The sequence below is a fragment of the Plecotus auritus genome, assembly GCF_963455305.1.
Source record: "Plecotus auritus genome assembly, chromosome: 15".
NCBI classification, from domain to species: Eukaryota; Metazoa; Chordata; class Mammalia; order Chiroptera; family Vespertilionidae; genus Plecotus; species Plecotus auritus.
This window is the reverse complement of record NC_137781.1, coordinates 13873883-13888516: the sequence shown is the minus strand read 5'-3', so window position 1 is coordinate 13888516 and position 14634 is coordinate 13873883.

The following is a 14634-nucleotide window of genomic DNA, read 5'->3' as shown; positions in this document are numbered from 1 at the left end:
GGTCCCAGGTTCGATTCCGGTCAAGGGCATGTACCTTGGTTGCAGGCACATCCCCAGTAGGGGGTGTGCAGGAAGCAGCTGATCAATGTTTCTCTCTCATCAATGTTTCTAACTCTCCATCCCTCTCACATCCTCTCTGTAAAATATCAATAAAACATATGTTTTTTTTAAAAAAGACAGTCTATTCTTGTGACTCAGCATTTTTGGGAATGTTTATTTTGCATGCGTGTGTTTTGGTTGTATGTGTAAATTTGCTGCCCCTTTGAGTGTTTCTGATTGTATATATGTGTTTGTTTCCTCTTTGTGTCTGCATTTAGTGTCCATGTCTGTCTGTTCTGATATGTGTGTGTGTGTGTGTGTGTGTGTGTGTGTGTGTGTGTATGCTCTCAAGGTGTTGCCCGTGTCTACAGTGTGGGTCTCTGTGAGCCTGGCCATTAACCCTGCACCTGAGTGACCAGCTGTGGCTGGAGGTGTTCTGTAACTGTGTTTTGTGCTTGTGGTGTCTGTATATTTCCCTGTATGTTTGTGTGTCTGTGCATGGTGGAAACAAGTGAATGCACAGGCAATCACCTCCAGGGAGATGGAGAGGACAATCTATTCTTCCTCGTCCAGCAGGCTGAGCCCTTATAGCTTCTGCTCTTCCAGGTGTCTCGTGTCCCCCGAGAGACCCATCTCAGGGATGGATGAAGTATAGGGGCAGTTCATAGAATCCAAGGCTGTAGGAAGGTTGAGAATTGGGGAAGACTCTGATGAAGGACAGGATATACAGAGTGTGGAGAGGGGATGTTTGTGGGGGACTCTGAGCCTTCATGGAAAAGCTGTAGGATCCTGGATCCTTGTGAAGGAATGAATGAATGGGTGCCTGTGGGGACAGCTAAGGGGGAGGACCTTAGGCCCCTAAGTCCCCCAATAATGAGGAACTGGATACACCTGGAGAGGGCTGGAAGAGTCAGGTGGGACTCCTAGTCCCTGAAGAGCAGGTCAATCCCTTGCCCATGTGAAAGCTAAGCTGACACCTATAGGGGAAGGAGCCTGAGCTTTCTCAGAGCATTACTCCTGGACCTCTGGGTCCTGGTCAACTGAGCATGCATGGAACACTCTCCAGTGGGTATAGGGAGAAATATGGAGGGCCACATTTAGCACAGGTTCAGGCACAGAATGAATGGAAACCACAGGATGACCATTGATGTTAATGTCAGCATTTTTACAATCAGCACCACCTGATGGAGCACTCACCTGGGCAATGCAAAAGATAAAGAGACTTGGAGGCAGGGTAGATTTATGTTAATGTAAAGGAACATGGATGCTGGAATGCTTGCAGTCCTGTAACCTTCCCAATTGACACTGTTAACATGTGGGTCTTCACCTCCACCCTAGTGGGGGAACTGAGACAGCAGGGATTTACCCACGGTCACACTCAGCAGTGGGTTCTTAGTTTTGTGCCAATGACATCTGACCAAATTCCTTTTTCTGAGGTTCACTTATTTGAAATTTGCCAGTGATGGTTTTGGGCATCTCGGACACAAAGTCCACGTGGATGAGGAGAAAATGAACCATACTGACTGAATACCACTGTCATTTCCTACCAATCTCACTCCCCTCCTTTGCCCCTGCACAGCCCCAAAAGAGGCTGACACCATGTAGTCATCTTACTGGGGCCCATGATGTAGGTCAGGTTCTCCTCATACCCCCTGATGTTGGCTGCAGCCTGACAGGTTTAGACCAATGAAATATGGTGAGAGTGAAGGCTGTCATCTTTAACAGAAGAGTCTGGAAACACTGAAACTGGCCACGCTCCCTTGTCCACCTCTGATAACACCTAGCAGGTACCTACATGGTGCGTTCTCCTTTATCCTGGTCCCAGGAGAACCAGGGTGGACATGTGTTAGGAAAAAGAAAGAAACCTTCTTTAATATAAGGTACTAAAGCTCTGGGATTTTTCTTCACCAACAACATCTAGCCCATGTTAAAGGGTACGCATCCCCTCTTCCAGCGGTCACCAACCGGTGGACCACGGACCCCTGGTGGTCCATGAGGTCCGAAAGGTTGGTGACCGCTGCCCTATTCTATGCTTTAGAAGGCAGGAGCCTAATATTAGAAGCCAGAATTATGTTGTTAAAGACACATGGGTTTGACTTCCAGGCCTGCCATTTATTTAACTCTGCAATCAGGCAATTTACCTTGAGCCTCTGAGCCTGGATTTCCTCACCGTATAATACGTAGAATTATTAAACCATCTTAGTTTGCCGAGAGGATTAAATGAAATAATAAAGCTACTAAAGCACTGAATGCAGGGCCTGGCACATGTAGTAAACATTCAGTAACTGTTAGCTCCACAGCTTCACAATGTGTACTGACTACAAACATTCAAAGTAAAAAATGTCAAATTCTGGGCCTATGTATACTTTCATATATTGCTTTGAAATGATTAGGATAGGATTATATATATTCTCTCACAGCCTGCTTTTTTTCTCAATAATGATATTTTTAGGTTAAAAATGAAGTTCTGTCCGCTGGAGCTGCTCATTTGGTTGAGCTTCCTCCCATGAACAGAAAGTTTGCCAGTTCAATTCCTGGTGAGGACATAAGCCAGGTTTCCTGGCTGAATGCCTGGTGGCAGGGGGAAGTGGTGCAGGAGACAGGCAGTGTTTCTCTCCATCTCATTTCCTCTCTCTGTAAAAGTCAAATTTAAAAACTTAAGTATATATATTCGTTTAGATTTGTAGTTTCAGGGAATCATTGCAATAATACTTTTCACCTCAGGGAGCAGTCTAAGCTTCAGAGAATCTGAAATAACATCTCCAATCAAGAGATCAGTTGCAGACAAAACTCCCCAGAAACCGGGACCAGCCCCCCAAACCCCAAGTTGCCATTTCCCAGTACGACTTGGGGCCCTAACACCAATACTACAATGGTCAGTAAGTGAAGGGGATCCTGATGCCGCCTGTTTGGCCAGGAAAAGTACATTACCCAAAGGGCCCTGAGCCTAATGGTGGTGGGTTTAGCCAATGAAAGCCCAGGGGGGGCACATGATCCCAGTGCTCACTGGTTTGGCGTGATTCCTGGCGTCTGTCACCTGGTGGTCATTTTGACCTCTTCGTTCTGTTCTACAGTCAGAGGCTCCAGCATTGGGTCACAACTAGGACGAGGCATCGGGGGCAAAGTCTTTGCTGTGCAGTGGTGTGTCTGGGGCTTGTTGAGCTGCAGCAGGTGGGATTGAGGCCTGCTGCTTCACACACTCCTCTCTGCTTACAGAGTGCAACTCAGCCTCACCCCACTTAACCCTCCAGCCTTGCGTGGGGGTGCCCCTCAGGTCCTGCAGCCCAGGTCGTTGCATCCAGAACAGTGAGTTGTTTGTGGGTGACACAGGGTGTGATGGGGGAGGAGGTTGACAGGCTGCCATGCCACTGTGTAAGGACTGGGTGGTATGACTGAGCCCGGAAGATTCAGGAAACCCAGGTCTGTTTTGTGTCTTAATGCAACCAAGGACATGAGGCCAAGTTTTCCATGATGAATTTTACTTTCCTTTTCAGTGTGGATGAAAGCGGGCCACATGCTAACCTGACTATCTCAGGGAACATCAACATGGCCGCCATGCAAACTCAGAGACCTAAATAACCCTAAAGGAAGGTCTAAATTAAAACTTTTAACTAAATGCAGTTTATGGCAAGTAGTCATGTCCTAGGCAGATTCTTTCCTGACAAAAGTCCATCTTTACCTAACTAAGCCTGTCTGTTGTCTTTGCATCTATGATAACATATCGTTGGAATGTCAGGGTAACTTGTAACTTCCTCTTTTCTGGACCCTTCAGGGAATAGCCAATGGGCCAGGGTGGAGACCACAAATTCACTCATTGTTATTGTTATCCTGTTAGTTAGTGACTGTTACCTATCCTGTACAAACCTATGTAAAACAGCATAGGTCTATCATTTTACTTTTTATCTGTTCCCAGAGGCTTCCCCACTTTTCTTGCTCCTGCCTCCCTAATCTATCACCAGTGGATTTCATGTAGCCCACTCACATCTCTTCCTTTGATTGCAAGGTAAAAAAAAATAGGGGGGAAAAACTCCATTCTCTAGAGCATTATTCTCAATATTTTGAGATTCTGCTTTCAGCCAATTGTAGTGAGTTTTGCTAAAATAAACTCACAAAAATTCTTTATAGTTTTGAATTTTTTTTACATTAACATCAGGAAGGGGTGGGTGGGGGGCATCCATGATAGTGAAAAAACAAGGGATATGGTCTGAGGTAGGGTTTTAAACATTTACCCAAAATGCTCAGTGGAAGAACAGACTGGAAGAGAGAGGCAAGGAGTTAGGGACAGGAAGGAGAAGTCCTGTTAAAGTAATGCATCTGGCAAGAGTGTGCACTGAGGACTGAGCCCTGAGGTAACGCAGGCATCTTGAGGTGACCTGGCCCTAGGGCTGGGTAAGGGTACTGAGCAGCCTGAACCCATGGATCCTGGTGGTGGTTGACAGGCTCTCAACAAACCTTAATCTTTCGACAGATTCCTGCAAATGCAGAATCCCTTAGGGCAGTGGTCGGCAAACTGCGGCTCGTGAGCCACATATGGCTCTTTGGCCCCTTGAGTGTGGCTCTTCCACAAAATACCACGGCCTGGGTGAGTCTATTTTGAAGAAGTGGCGTTAGAAGAAGTTTAAGTTTAAAAAATTTGGCTCTCAAAAGAAATTTCAATCATTGTACTGTTGATATTTGGCTCTGTTGACTGATGAGTTTGCCGACCACTGACTTAGGGTATTGATTTGTGGGACTTATTTTAGGGCCTCCCACTCTTGTAGCCTAACAGACAGTGGTCTCCTGGGACTGTCCTCTCCTTGGACCTGAGGACCTTGATCAGACACCAAGCCCAAAATGTTAAGTCCAGGTCCAGTGTTATATGAAGTGGTCCCTGTTTGGGCAACCAGGGAATGGGAAGTTATAGGTCCTCCCAGGCATAGGTACCAGAATGTGCAATGGTTAGAGTTAAGATTGAGCTGGTTTCAGAACTAGCAGGTATTCTTTTTTAAAAAAATGGGAACAGGTAACAATGGGACAGGAGTCAGGTAGAGGAACTTTGTGACAACCTGGGTGTCTGTGTTGCATGTTATGGGAGCAATGGGAGATTTGGAGCAGTGGAGGCAGGTGATGTGACCAGGTTATCCTTAGATTCTGTGGCTGCAGCATGATGGACAATATGGGCATTGAGGGAGGTGGTAGAAATACTAGGAAGATAGTGTTGGTGAGTGTGATGGGAACTGGCTCATGATGGTGGCTGTCAAAGTGGCAGAAACAGTTGCATTATGGATTGGTGTTTTAGGCATGGCCACCTAAATCTTCTAATTTTGAGGACGAGAGAGAGAGAGAGAGAGAGAGAGAGAGAGAGAGAGAGAGAGAGAGAAACAGAGAGAGACAGAGAGACAGAGAGAGAGAGAAGTCATAGAAGCCATGACGCTTTGGATTTAGCAGCTGGAGGTATGGAAACACCATCAACTGAGATGGAGAAATTCATAGTAGAAGAGTAATATTCATTGGGGATACAAACACTTTTCTTTTTGGCCTGTTAGAGCCTGAGATTTCAGAGAGCAGTTCATGAGCATCTCTTGACTCTGAGGGGCAGTTCAGGATGAAGACTTCTTCAAAAGCTTGTGGAGAATTATGGACCAGGGAGGAATTTAGATAATTTTTTTTAAATTGGAGCCTTCAAACAAGTTGAGTTACTTCTAAAAAATTAACCAGGAACTTTTTGTGCCATTGGGTGTTGCAGTCAGTCTGGTTGATTTGCTTAGAGCCATGAGGGGTCATCTGTGAGACTCAGAGGGTCATAGGTGATGAGACTTGAGTGATGAAGCCTGTGACTAGTGAAGGGACATCAGATGCACCAGTGGAGTGGGCTATGGACATAGGAGATGTGATATGGTTCTCAATAGGTGAGGTTGAAGGAATAAACAATCAGAGAGGGAGGCCTTCATAGCAGGTTCAAGACTATTGCTATGACTGTGGACTATCAGAGTTGGAGGAATACTTGATCTTTGAATTGGCCAAGTATTCTCTGGAACACACATGCTGAGTACTGAGTAGAAAACCCAGGAGATGACTATGGGGGCTGTGGCTCTTGGAGTTCAGGTGTGAGAGAGGTGTAGTAGGAAGAGTGATTTGCACTTGGACAGGGAGTGTGAATTCATGGCGGCAGGGCACTAACATTGACATATGAGTAAATGAAAAGGGAGTTCATTTCTGATGATGTCTATATGATATGATATGATATATGACATGATATGATATGAGGAATTTTAGGGTAATTCCTAACAAGATGGGTTGCTGTGGTGCTACATTCCAGGTCCAGAGCTTAGATGCTATATATGTGTCCACCTGCCATTTCTTGTTGCAGGCTGACCCAGTGAACAATAGGAATGAGAAAGCATACATCAGTGTCACCTGCACTTGAAAATCTCCACCAGCCTGGGGAATAGAGAAGGGAGCAAGGTGAGTGATAAATATATTACAGCGGTCGTGAACTAGAATTCTGGAAAAGAAGCTGATTAGAAAACAACCCGTCCTTATCATGGCATATTTGCGTTACCAGTGAAGTTGTGCCTCTGGGAATGAAGCTGTGTGAGACAAGTGTGGCTCAAAGAACTATGGGCAGCAGGTAATGCGAAGTGATGGCCTCAGCAAACTGGGATTGGAGTCAGAAGTGTAATGTGCATTACCATGTTTTTTTTTGTTGTCTCGGAGGGACAATTTGGAGGACAACATGGGTATTGTCTGACAAGACAAGTGTCAAGTCACTCACACTCCCTTTATGTGCAACATCTCTTCCTACTCTATGTTCCTGACACCCACTGTTTTTTAAAAGGGACAGTGTGACTCACATTGAGGCCCAGAGCACAGGTATGTTCTATCTGCTCATCTGCCTTTATTTGTTGTGGAAGACACAGCATCAGTAGGAATATAAGGAGAGATTGACTTTGATGGGACCAAGGCCTGCTATCTTCTCTGATGTGGGGAGTAGAGGGAGCAGATGGATGTGCAGGGTGGGGAGTATGACAAGCTTGGCATCTGAAGAGAGAATTTTATCATGGGATGTACTGTCTCCATTATGACAGGATATGAACTTTGAGGACGTGGCCATTGCCTTCTCTCAGAAGGAGTGGGAGATCCTTGATGACTCTCAGAGACGTCTGTACTGTGATGTGATGCTGGAAGTGTTTGCACTTGTATCATTCATAGGTAAGACCTTCACGTCTCTCCTAGTGTCCTGAAGTGATGCCCACTCTTTATTTTATTCTCTAGACATAACACTCTCACCCAAGGCAAGACTTGGGCTCTGCTAATTTCCCCCACTGTCTTGTCAAATGGGCTGTGGCTGCCAGTGCTGAGCTCTGCGGAGAGCCCTGAGCAATAGACTCCATAAACCTCCCTAACACCAGTTGCCTCAGAAACTGCAGGAAGTGCCTGGGGGTCAGCAGTCTTACAGACCGCTTAATGGGTCCCACCTGCTCTTCCACTCCCAGGGAGGGTGACTATACCCAGATCCATGGCTTCCACTTCTGGACCTTTCCTATAGATAAGGACCTTGGTGAATGCCTGTGCCAGGTATCTTCTTTACATACATGAACCAGTGGCTGTTCTTATAAGACCCTCCTTCAATTGTTGCTTATAATATTACCTTCTCTGAATACTATTGCAAGCCAAATTGCTATGGGCAAGTGATGGCTGCTCACCTCTGTTATCTTTCATTGATACTCAGAATATTTAGTGTGTATGTGTTTCTAGAGAACGAGGTACAGAGGGAACCCTGGTTTTTTCACACAGTGAATGTACAGGATGGTCTCAGAGGATGCCTGGCCCTGCTGAGTGGCAACTGGGGGAATGTATGACATAATGGCGGTGTTCAGAATGTACCAGGAACCTGCTCCTGTCCAACAGTATTTGGTACAGGTCCCAATGTCCACACCTCATTTATACTTTTCTTTTTCCATACTTGATACTTTGCTGACTTGTCATTTCATCTGTGACTTCCTAGCTGTTGGCTATCTTCGTTTTTGTGTCCTTTTTACATCTCCTATTCCTCTGCACATTTCTCTCTGCAGTATATTACAACATGGACCCGTGCAAGTGTTATGAGGAGGTAAATACTCCTCAAATCCCAGCTACTTGTTTCTTGAATTTTACTTGGAATAAGATGTAACCAACCTTCTGCACAGCTTTCCCATGTCACCAGCAGAGATCTGCTGAATGCTGTTGGCAGAAGAATGAGCTGGACCTTCCACTTCTCTTCCATGTGGTGCTTGCCATTTGTTTGTTATATTTCTGTTGAGGTCTCCTTTGTTTTGTGATTTTCAGTGGTCAAGAACTTCACAGGGGCCTCTTATTAATCCATCCTGAAGGTCTTTTATTTTCAGCCAATTGCATGAAACCAATGTAGTGTGTTCAACACACTTTTATAATAGGACTTCCCCCTTTCACTACAGTCAACATTTATTTCCTCCTCATTTCTCTGTTTTTAGGTTGTTGCCATAAAATGGATGGTGTGGAGGCCTATTCTGAGCACAGTGTATCTGAAGAAGGAGATTCACAGGTCAGGGCTTTCAAGACAGCTCCAGCCACCCAGAGGACCCATCTGTGTAAGCCGTGCTTCTCAATGTTAAAAGATATTTTGCACCTGACTGAGTTACAAGTTGTTTACTTTGAGAAGAATGTGTTCTTAAGTGATGCGTGTGTGAGAGACTTGTGTTTCAGTGCAAACCCTCACCAGCAACAGAAGAATGCCAGTGGAGAGAATCCCTGGAAAGAAGATATGGAGAGTGCCTCACTTGTGACTGGTTGCTGCATCTACTTATTAGGGGTGTCTGCAGCTAGTATGGAAGTTGGGGAAGACTCCCCAGCCATCTCAGGGCTTCTCCAGCACCAGGACACTCTTATCACTGAGGAGCCACAGAGTAACAATGAGATTTCACAGGAATGTATCAGTGGAAAAAGACATCACAAGTGGGTTGAATGTGAAAAAGCTGCCAACCAGAAACCGAATGTTGTTTATCATAAAGGTCTCTGCTCTGGAGATGGGATTTATGAGTATAATAAATGTGGGAAAGTGTGTAGACGAATCTTTAACTTTCAACATGGGAAAGTTCATACTGGAGAAAAACCCTGTGAGTGTACTGATTCTGTGAAGGTCTTCCATGAAAGCACTGCTCTTATTAAACACCACAGAGTTCACATTAGGGAAAAGAGGTATGAGTGTAGTGAATGTGGGAAGTCCTTCAGTCATAGGTCTAATGTCACTAGACACCACAGAGTTCAGACTGGAGAAAAGCCATATGGGTGTAACGAATGTGGTAAGCATTTCAGTCGAAGGACTGATCTCACTACACACCACAGAGTTCACACTGGAGAAAAGCTATATGTGTGTAATGATTGTGGGAAGTCCTTCGAATATAAGTCTAACCTCAATAGACACTGCAGAGTTCACATTGGAGAAAAGCCCTATGAGTGTATTGATTGTGGGAAGTTCTTCTTATTGATTGTCGAAAGTCTATCCTCACTAAACACCACAGACTTCACACTGGAGAGAAGCCATATGATTGTAGTGATTGTGGGATGGTCTTCAGTCAAAGTTCTACCTTCATTCAACACCACAGAATTCACATTGGAGAAAAAAGTTATAAATGTAGTGAATGTGGGAAGTCCTTCAGTCTAAAGTCTGACTTCAATAAACACAGTGAGTTCACACTGGGGAGAAATCATATGATTGCAGTGATTGTGAGATGACCTTCAGTCAAAGGTCTACCCTCATTCCACAACAGAAGGTTAGCTAGGTGTTTATTTGGACCCACATTTTAAGGTATATGTATAACTGGCATACAGGGAAATGCACTTTTCTAATGTTTACTATTTAGTGAGGTTGAACATCTGGATAAAGCTGTCAAACTCTTACAGGTGAAATAAGCTTATCTATTCTCCATTTCCGTGGTGGAGCAAAAGTAGGCTTATAGTTGTGAGTATGCAAAACATAGAGTTTATTCTCTTTCTTTAAATAATTATTTTACATAATTTAAAAGGTATTTTTATTGATTTTCAGAGAGGATGGGAGACAGAGAGAAACATCCATCATCTGCCTCCTCTAAGCCCACTACTGGGGATCCAGGAAGGCACGTGCCCTGACCTGAAATTGAACCACAGAACTTTCAGTGAACGGGACGATGCTCAACCAACTGAACCACAATAGGCATGGCAGAGTTTATACTTCTATTATTATGTATTAATTATTGTATTATTTTCAATACCAACAACTCTAAACCTACTTTTGCCACACCCTATATTTACCTCCTGCCCTTTTCTTTCTTTTTTTTTTTTTTAATATATTTTATTGATATTTCACAGAGAGGAAGGGAGAGGGATAGAGAGCTAGAAACATTGATGAGAGAGAAACATCGATCAGCTGCCTCCTGCACACCTCCCACTGGGGATGTGCCCGCAACCAAGGCACATGCCTTTGACCGGAATCGAACCCGGGACCCTTCAGTCCGCAGGCCGACGCTCTATCCACTGAGCCAAACCGGTTTGGGCACCTCCTGCCCTTTTCTAATCATTCTTCCTCCCCGGCTCTCCATGCTGGCATTGATTTAACTTCCTTACAATAGAGGAATAATTGTAATTATTGTAATAATTATTTTTAGGCAGTATAAGGTATATAATCTTTACCAAACTCTGGATTCCTTCATGCTACCCAGGTATTTGGAGATTCAACACCAATGTTTATGTAAATAGCTAATTTTTTATTGTTAAGAAAGATTGCATTCTATGGATAACCACTTTATCCATTGATCTATGTTTTCCCTTATTTTCACGTTTGGGGTTTTATAAATAAAACTGCTTAAATTATTGGGTTCAGTTCTTCCTACAGGTGTATGTTTTACTTATCTAACTGTTGCAGTGTCAGTGAGTGTGTTAGATTTTAAGATAGGCAGGTCTGTGATCTAAAATGGTCATTCCCTTTGCCTCCCACCCACCCACAGTAGTGAAAATTCCAGTTTTCCCTAACCCTGCCAACACATGTGATGGTTAATTTTTTAAAATAGTGGGCCAGGAAATGAGTATAATGTTAACTGGATTTCATTCTAATAACATTTCCCCAAGAATTTTTGATGGTGAGCATTTCTTCATTCATTTATTTATACTGTCTTCATCTCCTTTGTTAAAATGTCTGCTCAGGATCTGTTGTTTACTTTGAAAGTTAATATATTATTCTAATCAATAGCAGGACAGGGCAGCATATAAGATATATGGTTAAGGTTCACTCATTCCTCAATGACTCCAGTGACTTCTTTGCCGTATGGAACTATTGGTTGTGAATTCTAGAAAATAAATTAGTTTTTTCAATTTTTATCCTATGGTCAATTTATAGCCCACTTGTACCATACACTTATACATTTAATCTGCATTGTTAACATTTTCCACCAGTGTTCTTTAAGTCTATGCATTCAATAATACATTATGTGAAGTCTAGGTTTGTAGTATTTGTCAATTTCCCAGGTGTAAATACTCTCATTGTCAACAGGTTCAAATTGCCAAAATGATGACACTGAACATGGACATGATAAGATATTTCAGTAGAACATCATTATATTTTATTTTCAGAATACTGATCACAATAGGTGTGCTCAAGAGCATTCATAATAAAACAGCTGAATTATTAGGAAGTGGCAAGTGTTAAACATTTTTTAAAGCTTGATATAACTGTAATTGATTAAGGCATACATTTTAACCACACACACACACACACACACACGCACACACATCCAAACTATGGTTTACCTAATGTCAGCAGCCACTTGGTACAGTGTTATTTTCCATGCTTCCCCTTTCACGGTTTTCCCATCAGCCACTCTTCCTGTGATCACATTGCTTGTACTCTCCTTGCTTCCATCAGTGGCACATAACAGCTGATGCTCTTTCTTCAATATTTCAAAAAGCATCAACCTTTCTTTTATGAATTCTGAGTGATTTTTTATCTGAAAATCATTAGAATGCACCAAGGTTAGCATACACACCCCACTTTTTTCTTTTCTTTTTCTTTTTAAATGTTTTTTACTGATTTCAGAAAGGGAGAGGGGAAGAGAGACAGAAACATCAATGAGGAGAGAGTCACTGATTCATAGCCTCCTGCACACCCTAAACCAGCCGTGGGCAAACTACGGCCCGTGGGCCGGATCCAGCCCGTTTGGCTGTTCTATCCGGCCCGTGGAGCCTAAAGAGCGGAGGGTTCTCTTGCTCTCCCCTCCGCTCCTTTACTTTGAATTTATATTAGTTCACACAAACACTCCATCCATGCTTTTGTTCCGGCCCTCCGGTCCAGTTTAAGAACCCATTGTGGCCCTCGAGTCAAAAAGTTTGCCTGCCCCTGCCCTAAACCCTGGGTAATTCACTACATGAGCATATTTCAATTACAGGTCAGGCTCCCTTTCCTCCTCATTTTGAATGTCCTTTTCTTGATTTTGACTAGAAGGAGGCTAGAAAGAAAGGTAAATTGTAAACAACTCATACCAATGACAAGAAAAACCAACACATCTGAGACCCGAGGGTGGGGGGCATGCCAGCAGGCAGCAAGTGCCTCACCCCCCTTTAAAGGCTCTTAGCTGGGCTCTCCTGAGCACCCCCTAAGGCCCTCAATGGGCAAATTGATTGCTGAGGTTTGGTCCTTCCTATCTGGGCATTCTCCTATATTTTTCCTAAGATCAGGTAATATATGTTAATGTACTTTTTGTAGCCTATCTAATAAAGAGGGAATATGCTAATTTACCCTCATGCTGTCACAAAGATGGCATTGCCCACAGCCAATAAGGAGGGAATATGCTAATTAACTGCCATGACCTCAAAGATGGCAGCACCCACAGCCACATGATGGCGGCACCCAGTCCCCTCAGCCCCTCTGGGGCGGCAGGCGCGGCAAGGCCGGGCCCACCCACAGCAGGCCTGGCCTTGCCATGCGCTTGCCTCCAGAGTCCCCCAGTCCCCTCAGCCCCCCAGCCACACAGGGCCAGCCAGAGGTGCACAACCCACAGGTTGAGAACTGCTAGCAGGGTCGCCTAAGACCATCGGAAAATATTTACATTACGATTCATTAACAGTAGCAAAATTACAGTTATGAAGTAGCAACGAAAATAATTTTATGGTTGGGGATCACCACAACATGAGGAACTGTATTAAAGGGTCACAGGCAAGCCTCAGATGGCGGCTGCCCAGGAACTGTATTAAAGGGTCACAGGCAAGCCTCAGATGGCGGCTGCCCAGCTACCCAGGGCCACCCGAGGCTGAGGTAACCAGGGCCAGCCGAGGCGCAGGTAACCAGGGCCACCCGAGGCTCAGGTAACCAGGGCCAGCCGAGGTGCAGGTAACCAGGGCCAGCCAAGGCTCAGGTAACCAGGGCCACCCGAGGCTCAGGTAACCAGGGCCACCCGAGGCTCAGGTAACCAGGGCCGGCCGAGGCTCAGGTAACCAGGGCCGGCCGAGGCTCAGGTAACCAGGGCCACCCGAGGCTCAGGTAACCAGGGCCGGCCGAGGCTCAGGTAACCAGGGCCGGCCGAGGCTCAGGTAACCAGGGCCACCCGAGGCTCAGGTAACCAGGGCCGGCCGAGGCTCAGGTAACCAGGGCCGGCCGAGGCGCAGGTAACCAGGGCCAGCCGAGGCTGAGGTAACCAGAGCCGGCTGAGGCTCAGGTAACCAGGGCCAGCCGAGGCTCAGGTAACCAGGGCCACCTGAGGCTCAGGTAACCAGAGCCGGCCGAGGCTTGCGCTGCCGGCAGTGGCAGCAGCAGAGGTGTGATGGGGGCATCGCCTTCCCTTGATCGCTGGGTCGCCTCCTGCCCCTGAGGGCTCCCAGACTGTGAGAGAGGGCAGGCCGGCCTGAGGGACCCCCGCTCCAGTGCATGAATTTTCATGCACCAGGCCTCTAGTTTTAAATATACATACATTTAATGTATTTTAAAGTTTTTCCCCTACACTTTAGACAAATGTCACTGGAAAATGGTTGTGTGACTGCCATCACAGACTCTAAACGCATTATTTCATGAAGATGTTTCATGAAGATGATTTTGAAGAGCCCAGACAGCCAGGCTCAGTGGTTGAGCATCAACCTATGAACCAGGAGGTCAGGGTTCAATTCCTGGTCAGGGCACATGCCGGGGTTGCAGGCTCCATCCTCAGTGTGGGGTGTGAAGGAGACAGCCGATTCTGTCTCATCATTGATGTTTCTTCCTCTCTCCCCGTCTCCCTTCCTCTCTGAAATCAATAAAAATATATTTTTTAAAAAGGAACTGAAGACTCCTGGGTCGGAGAAAGCCTTCAGAACTTAGGAAATTTATTATGTTACAGGAAAATAATTTGTCCTTCAATGAAGTAAAATAGTAAAATCCTGTATTAAATAATGATGTTCAATATACAGACCTCAAGACAACAAAACCCCAATCTGCCAAGCGAATAACAGAGCTTTCAATATTCCAGCATTTTTCCAAACTAAAGAAATGGCTATTCCTGCTCCTACAGAAAATGGGCAGGAGCAATGGAATGGGAGAGCTGAGCAAGTGCACCCTAAGGTCTGTCTGGCGACTGGGGGGAAGGCAGTGGTCCCCGGGGT